The 7693-nt window shown below is 41.0% G+C and overlaps 1 pseudogene; it reads left to right on the top strand.

The window, feature by feature from the left end:
- The first annotated feature begins 6098 nt into the window (after nt 1–6098).
- On the top strand, nt 6099–7491 carry LOC127188621 (COP9 signalosome complex subunit 3-like; annotated as a pseudogene).
- The last annotated feature ends 202 nt before the right edge of the window (nt 7492–7693 follow it).

Raw genomic sequence — 7693 nt, 5'->3', positions numbered from 1 at the left:
TGTGATTCTCACAAAGGTGGAAGAAAATAATCCATTATTTACACCATAAAGTCATGGTAGATGTTTGAATATGCCTAGCAGTGTATCTAATGTAACTATATAGGGCTTGTGCATGTCAAAATAACAGTGAAAACCCTTTTATGAGTATAGCTTTTAATTCTTTTATATATCAGTTTTAAATGTGAAACACAAAACAGTACGTTTTTAGAAGAGTAACTAACTATAAATAAACGACTCTGAGAATGTTGCCCAGGTTTCTGGCTGCTTCAAAACAAATTATGTAGACACTGCATCAAGGAGACACTCAACAGTGTTCTATTTCAATAACAGGCCCTGTTTCCATCAGATCTGTAGCCTGGACATTTGTGCATTGCAAATGGATTTCCATAGACCAAAACATTGGGGAAGCATGGAACACAAGAAAAACTCTAATAGGAAACTTTTATGTTGCGGTGTAGCAAATTGTAGAAGAGTTCCAGGAAGAGGCATTCCAGGCAGAAAACGAATGTGAACATGGTCTCTGCAACGTGTCATGCCCAAAACAGATAATAGCTACTCATCTTTATGCAAGACTTCAAAATATAGTCAATCATCATGAAGTCCAGGCTGTGTTCACACACTGACTATCTGAAATTGTCCATAAGCTAGCTCTGTGATGATTTCATGTAACTTTAATAAATTTTTAGTTTCACTGACACATTTTTAAAATAAATATTTCATTTTTTAAATTTCTCTTTCAGCTTGTTTATACTTTTGGTTTATCTTGGAATCATTACCAAAGCAGAGGCATAAATCATGTAAGAACTTTAAAAATATTCTAATTCATTTTATTCAGTTTTCAAAAGTTAGACTCTGTAAGGGTGAGTAATCAATTTTATAGATGTGCAAGCATTGTTTGTGTACATAAGGATGTGAAAATTTTCTCAGTAAGTGAATAAATATCCTTTTTATTATCTGGGTTTTTGCAAGATAAAATTTCTTAAAATCTCAGTTATTGTTAGTCAGCTTAATCAGATGTGATCAATTATTGTTGAGCACTTTTTCACAAGGTGGTCTGTTCAAATAACTGCAGTTCTAAATTATAATCATAAACCAGAGTAACACCTGTTTACCTATTACACTTTGACCTATTTCTTTGTGAATCCATTTGAAAGCACTTACACCCATGTTATGCCTTAGTACACATGAGTTTTGTGTGTGTGTGTGTTTGTGTGTGTGTGTGTGTGTGTGTGTGTGTATAACTGCAAAATGTGAATATTAGTATTACTTAGTTATCTAAAATAGTCTATGCAGTGTTCTGCCATGTATTTATGTTCCTAAAATAAATGTAGTACTAGTGTAAACAAATACCAAGAAAATTTATTAACATTATAAGACCTAGAAAAACACAATGATATGTATCCCTTATAAGTGGATATTAGCCATATGTTACAAGATAACTATACTACAATTCGCAGACCCAAAGAAGATAAGTAACAAGGAGGACCCAAGGGAGGATGCTGAAATTTCACTCAGAAGGAGAAATAAAATAGATAGCAGAAGCAGTAAAAGAGAGGGAACAAGTAGAAGAGGGAGCACAGAGAGAAATGAAAGTGGTGGAGACCCGACCTGAGGAGAGCATGGGTAGGGGAGAGCAGAGGTCTTACAGGGAGAAGAGAAACTGTAGCTGAAGGTATCTCTGTGACAAGCTGGAGACCCATGACAAGGTAGGCTCCTGTGAGGATATTGGGGTGACTCTAGCTGAGACTCCTAGTAGCAGGGGTCATGGAGACTGAAGAGGACAGCCTCTAACTAGACAAGACTCCTAGTGGAGGGAAAGGGACACCAACCCACCCACAAGAAACGTCAGCCCATAATTTACCCTGCCAACAAGATGTGCAAGGATAAAAATAGAGCAGAGATTGAGGGAATGCCCAACCAGTGCCTGTCCCAACCTGAGACCCACCGTATGAGAGAAGGCTAACCCTTAACACTATTAATGATACTCTGCTATGCTTGCAAACAGGAGCCTACCATAGCTGTCTTCTGAGAGGCTCTACCCCTATAGCTGACTGGAAATAGATGCTGAGGCTCTCAGCCAAACGTTGGGCTGAGCTCAAGCAGACTTGTAGAAGAGTCTTATGGAAGGGTAGAAGGGAGGGGACAGGAGCTCCATGATCAGGCCAACAGAGCCAACTAACCAGGGTACAGTGACCAAAACACAGATGTAGCCAATGGCAGCTTGGTCTTCATGTGGGTACCCTAAGTAAGTGGAAAGGTTCTGACTGTGACATGGACTCTGTTGCCTGCTTTTTGATCACTTCCTCCTTGCAGTGCTACCTTGTCAGAACACAGGTGAAAAGGATGCACTCAGTGCTGATGTGACTTGATGTGCTCAAGTGGGTTGGTGGGGGAGGCTCCCCTTTTTCAATGAGTAGAAGAGGAGTAACAGGGGAAGAGAGAGGAGGGGAAGACCCAGTAGGAGATGTGGGAGGGGCTATGATTGGGATTTAAAGGGAAGAAAGGAAGGAGGGAAAGAAGGAGGGAGGGAGGAAGAGAGGGAGGGAGGGAAAAGAGAGAGAGAGAGGGAGAGGGATTATATTTTCAGAATTTGAGTATTTGGAGGTAATAGATATTAAAGCTTTGGATCTTTTGGTATTTCAACACTCAGGACTTTGTTATTCAAAATTATACTCCAAACCTGTATACTATAAACTTCTCTTATGTGTAGTACTTAGTACTTAGTGGTTGGTACTGCACCTGCTGTATCTATACCTACTTTCTATTTGTTGTGCTTTGCGGTGATGTGAACGTAAAATACACCCCATAAACTCATATTTTTGCATATTTGGCTCCCAGCTGGTTTTACTTTTCATAGGGACTTTGGAAACTTTGAGAAGTGGGACCTATTTGGAGAAAATAAGTAATGAGAGATGGTTTTGAAGGCTGCACCTGAAGACCTGGTTCAATGGATCAATCTGTCTCTGTCTCTCTGTCTCACTCTCTGTCTCTATCTTTCTGCCTCTCTGTGTCTCTCTGTGTCTGTCTGTCTGTCTGTCTGTCTGTCTCTCTCTCTCTCTGTGTGTATGTGTGTGTGTGTGTGTGTGTGTGTGTGTGTTTGTGTGTGTCTCCACCCCCACCCCATGTCTTTTAGGATAAGAGCTGTCTCTCCAGACACCCCCAGACATAGAGGATTTAACTCACTGAGTCATGACCTAGAATCAATCTTTGCTCTCAGCAATGCAATAGTAACCGGCACACCCTTTCATCTTTCTGCCTTTCATCATCTGCTTTTCTGCCTTTCCTGGTTTTAATTGAACATATTCTAAGAACTTATTTTTCTACTATCTCAGCATGTCAATTATGTTTATATTAGTGGTGCTGATACAAAGCTTGTTTCATTATGTTTGCCTCAATTGTTTGCTATATACATTAATAAATTATTTAAGCCCACTCAGTAATACCACACAGCTTCACAGGTGGTACGAGCACATTATGACAAAGACCTCCCAGCTCTCCTTTCCATCCCTTACTGTGATATAAGTGAGTCAAAAGCGGCATTTGCATATCGGTCTTCAGACTGTTCACTGCATGCTGAGACCCATCTGCTCAAAAGCCCACCAGGGTCAAAAACACACATCCAATTACTTAATAAATACTGAAAACAAGTATATTTTTAGCTACTTAGAGAAACTTGCTTTGCATATTACATGAAACGTCACCCTGTGTTTGCCAGATGTTGGCAAAACAGAGCCTTGTGGTTGTAAGGACTCAAGCTATGGGGCTTTTTGCTGGCTAAAACTGATAATGCCTAGGCAGATAAGCTTCTTATAATAGTCACCCTGTCCCCCACCCTCTGCTCTTACCTTCCTCATGTAGTTAGAGGCCCTTTTAGCCTCTGGACTAGGCTTCTCCCAAAGAAATCCTGCCAAGCTGTCACCAGTAAGCCTTGGGTGTGGTCCTGTTACTGAAATCACAGTACCTTTCCTGGGCCATTCCCCCAACCAAATCACTTATCCACATGCTAAAACTATCCAATATGCCCTTGCCATTATTAATATGTCTTAAATAAAATAGGATAAGAGAAGCCAAAATGTTTAATTCCATCTACTCTTTCTCAAATGTTCTTCTCTCTTCATGTAGATCCCAGTTGCCTCCCACCAGAGAGCTCGGTCGACTGCAAAGTCCCCACTTTGATGGTTCCATGGTGGGTTGCTCTTTTCCTTGTGAGGTGTGCTGGTGCTGGACAGGACTTTGGCTTGCCTGGTTTCTGACGGGTAGCCTGCTCTCCTCTGCCCCTCTGTAGCTAAAAGACTCTATCTTCTGCTTCCTCATGTTTCAGGTCTATGTGTAGGATGGTTGGGTTTGGTGCTTCTTTGTGTTTTCTGCTCTTGAATTTCCCTGGCTGTCTTCAAGATTGCTGACTTTTTTTTTTCAGGTACTATGCCCAATTAACTGAGTTTGTCCTCTGATCCTTTCTCAGACTTTTTACCTCTGCTTAGATTGCCCACCTGTTATTATTATGTGCTATGATAGTCAATAGAATCTTTATCATATTAGTTATGGTTGCTTTTTGTGATTCTGTCAGATACCAACATCTTTGCTAATTTGATGTTTCTTTACACCATGTTTGTTATGGCCCGTTAGCGCACTTTGTCATTACCTATGGAGAAGTGAATGGGCCTTTATCATGGGGTTTTATATGTAGACCTTGTCTGGTTTTTGCTATGGTTTCGGTGTCAGGATACATGACCTCTTTCTGTCTGTAGTTCCCTCTGGAAACTCTTCTTAAGTAGAAGTTGAGCCAGCTCTTGTTCCATGAACTGAACCTGTGCTAAGACACTGGAGAGTGTGTGAAGAAAGGAGAAGCATATAGTTTTAGCATTAAAATGGCCTGTGCCACTGGATCTGACCGTTGCAAGTGTTTCTCATCTCTTTCTGTCTTTCTCTTGTTCTTTTTTTCTTTCTTTCTTTGATAAAATTAAAGGGTCAAAGAGGGGACTATAGTGATGATTCAGAGCTTAAGAGAACTTACTGCTTGATTTTTCAGGAGAACCAGAACTCAGAACCCAGCACCCACACTGGGCAGTTCACAACTGCATATAAGGCTAGCTCCAGGGCATTGAAAATCTTCTCTGGTCTTCATAAGTACCTATACATATATGCTCAGACATATACACAGGCACACAGACATATAGACACACAGAACTCCCCCTACACCTCTCTCTCTCTCTCTCTCTCTCTCTCTCTCTCTCTCTCTCTCTCTCTCTCCACACACACACACACACACACACACACACACACACACACACACTTCAAATATGTATTAAAGGCTAAGGAAACTGGAATTGAGCAACATTCATATCTGCATCTCCAGTGAGGCTCTAATGACATCTTCTCCCTTGCTGAGCTGACCTGTGTGCAGAATGTTATACTCACATTCCAAAAACGCTGCCTTTCCCCTCCCCTAGCCGAGACAGATTTTTCACACTGCCAGTTAATACCCTGGAGTTATCTCTCCCGAAGCATCCTATCTGAACCAAAATAGCTTTTAGCTTCCAGGACACTTCAGTGGTGTTTCAGTTGGCTCCTGGCATCATCCGCCTCTGTTCCACTTAGGGTGCTCCCAGCTGTGGTCCTCTGTATTCACCTGTCTCTCCAGATATCAGGGGAGCAGTTTGCCATGAAATCTTAGTTTTCTGATGAGTCCAAGAAAAACCATTGATTTTTCAGTTTGTTCAGCTTTTTCTAGTCAAAAGGACCGTAATGAAAATGTCAGAGACAGAAATAAAAGTTCCCGTGATTTATTTCTGAATGGTGAAACAATCTTGCATTTCATGGATAAAGCCTTTTTAATTATGATGTATTATTATTCTGTGCATTACAAGGTGTGATTTGCTAAACCATGCTTAATAAAATTTGCATTTATCTTCACAATAGATATTGTTCATGGCTTCTTTCTTGTGCAGTAACCTCCTCTTCTTCCAGAATGTGGGTTATCATTATGGGTTATCAGCTTTTAAGAATTAGTAGATTGGGGTCACTGGGCCCCTCCTCCTAGAACGGCAGGCTTTTCCCAAGTGAGCTATCTCTGTTGCTTAGACCACCAGCAGGGAAACATGGCATCTGCCCTGAAGCAGTTCATGAATAGTGTCCAATAGCTTTCAGCTCAAGAGCAAATGACTCAGCTCTGTGAACTGACCAACAAGAAAGGAGAACTCCCTACGAAGAAATTGTCCAATTTTACATTATCCTTAGGGCTCTGGGTGTTCAAGAACACTCTTTGGGCATCCTTGCTGTTCTGTGTGTGAAGTTTTCAATGCCCAGTGTTCCTGACTTCGAAAGACTATTTTCACAGGTTCAACTTTTCTTTTTTTAAATATATTTTATTAATTTATTCATATTACATCTCAATTGTTATCCCATCCCTTGTATCCTCCGATTCCTCACTCCCTCCCATTTTCCCCTTACTCCCCTCCCCCATCAGTACTTGTAATGGTGAGCACATTTGTTTGATATGCAACAGATACATTTGCTGGGCTTTGCCATCAGCTAGCAAATGCACTTGTGGAAAGAAAACAGCCCCTTCAGGGAATTGGCATCCTTAAGCAAGCCATAGACAAGATGCAGATGAATACAAATCAGCTGACCTCAGTACCTGACACTCTGTGCCGGCTTTGTTTACTAGCAAAGTGCTGTAAAACCTGCCCTTCCATATCTGGATATGGATATGATGGATATCTATAAAGAGAACGGAGCCTATGATACAAAACACTTCCTGTGCTACTATTATTGTGGGGGCGGATGATCTATATGGGCCTGAAGAACTTTGAAAGGGCACTCTCCTTTTATGAGCAGGCTATAACTACTCCTGCCATGGAAGTCAGTCGTATCATGTTGGAATCATATTTTTTAAAAAGTATATTTTAGTGTCTTTGATATTACTGGGCAAAGTACAGCAGCTGCCTAGATACATGTCTCAAATTGTGGGTAGATTTATGAAGCCTCTCAGCAATGCTTGCCATGAATTAGCACAGTTTTATTCAACCAATAACCCATTGGAACTCCAGGACCTGGTGAACAAGCACAAGGAAACCCTCTCTTGAGATAACAACATGCGCCTGGTGACGCAATGCCTGACATCCTTTTATAAGAGGAACATTCCTCCTAGGCTAACATAGACCTTCTTTACATTATTGTTACAAGATATGGCAAGTCGTGTGCAGTTATCTGGACCTTAGGAGGCAGAAAAATATGTTCTACCCATAATAGAGGACGGAGAAATTTTTGCGAGTGTTAACCAGAATGTTATGTTCAGTTTCCATGATAACCCTGAAAAATATAATAACCCAGTCACACTTCATAACATTAATCAAGAGATGCTAAAATGCATAGAGTTGGATGGGCAGCTGAAGGCCATGGACCAGGAGTTCACAGTGAATTGCCAGTTTGTTCAAAATACTATGGGCTCACAAGGAGGACTCAAAAAACAAGCCTTCCAGCTACTCTTGAAACTAACGCTTATCCTGAGGTAACAGAACTCTCACCTTGGCCTGGCGAGTGTGAAGAGGGCAGCAGGAAGTACCATATCAGCTCCACACTGGTTCCACCTGGACATTCATAAATTAAATTTTAGCATCTACAGTCCTATTGCTTTCAGAAAACCATTCTCTACAAAGAAGAAAAAAAACCCTTCTCCATCGCTATGTCTGCC

This window comes from Acomys russatus, chromosome 4 (assembly GCF_903995435.1).
Source record: "Acomys russatus chromosome 4, mAcoRus1.1, whole genome shotgun sequence".
Taxonomy (NCBI): domain Eukaryota; kingdom Metazoa; phylum Chordata; class Mammalia; order Rodentia; family Muridae; genus Acomys; species Acomys russatus.
Note: the sequence above shows the minus strand (reverse complement) of the source record. Positions and strands in the feature narration are given on the sequence as shown.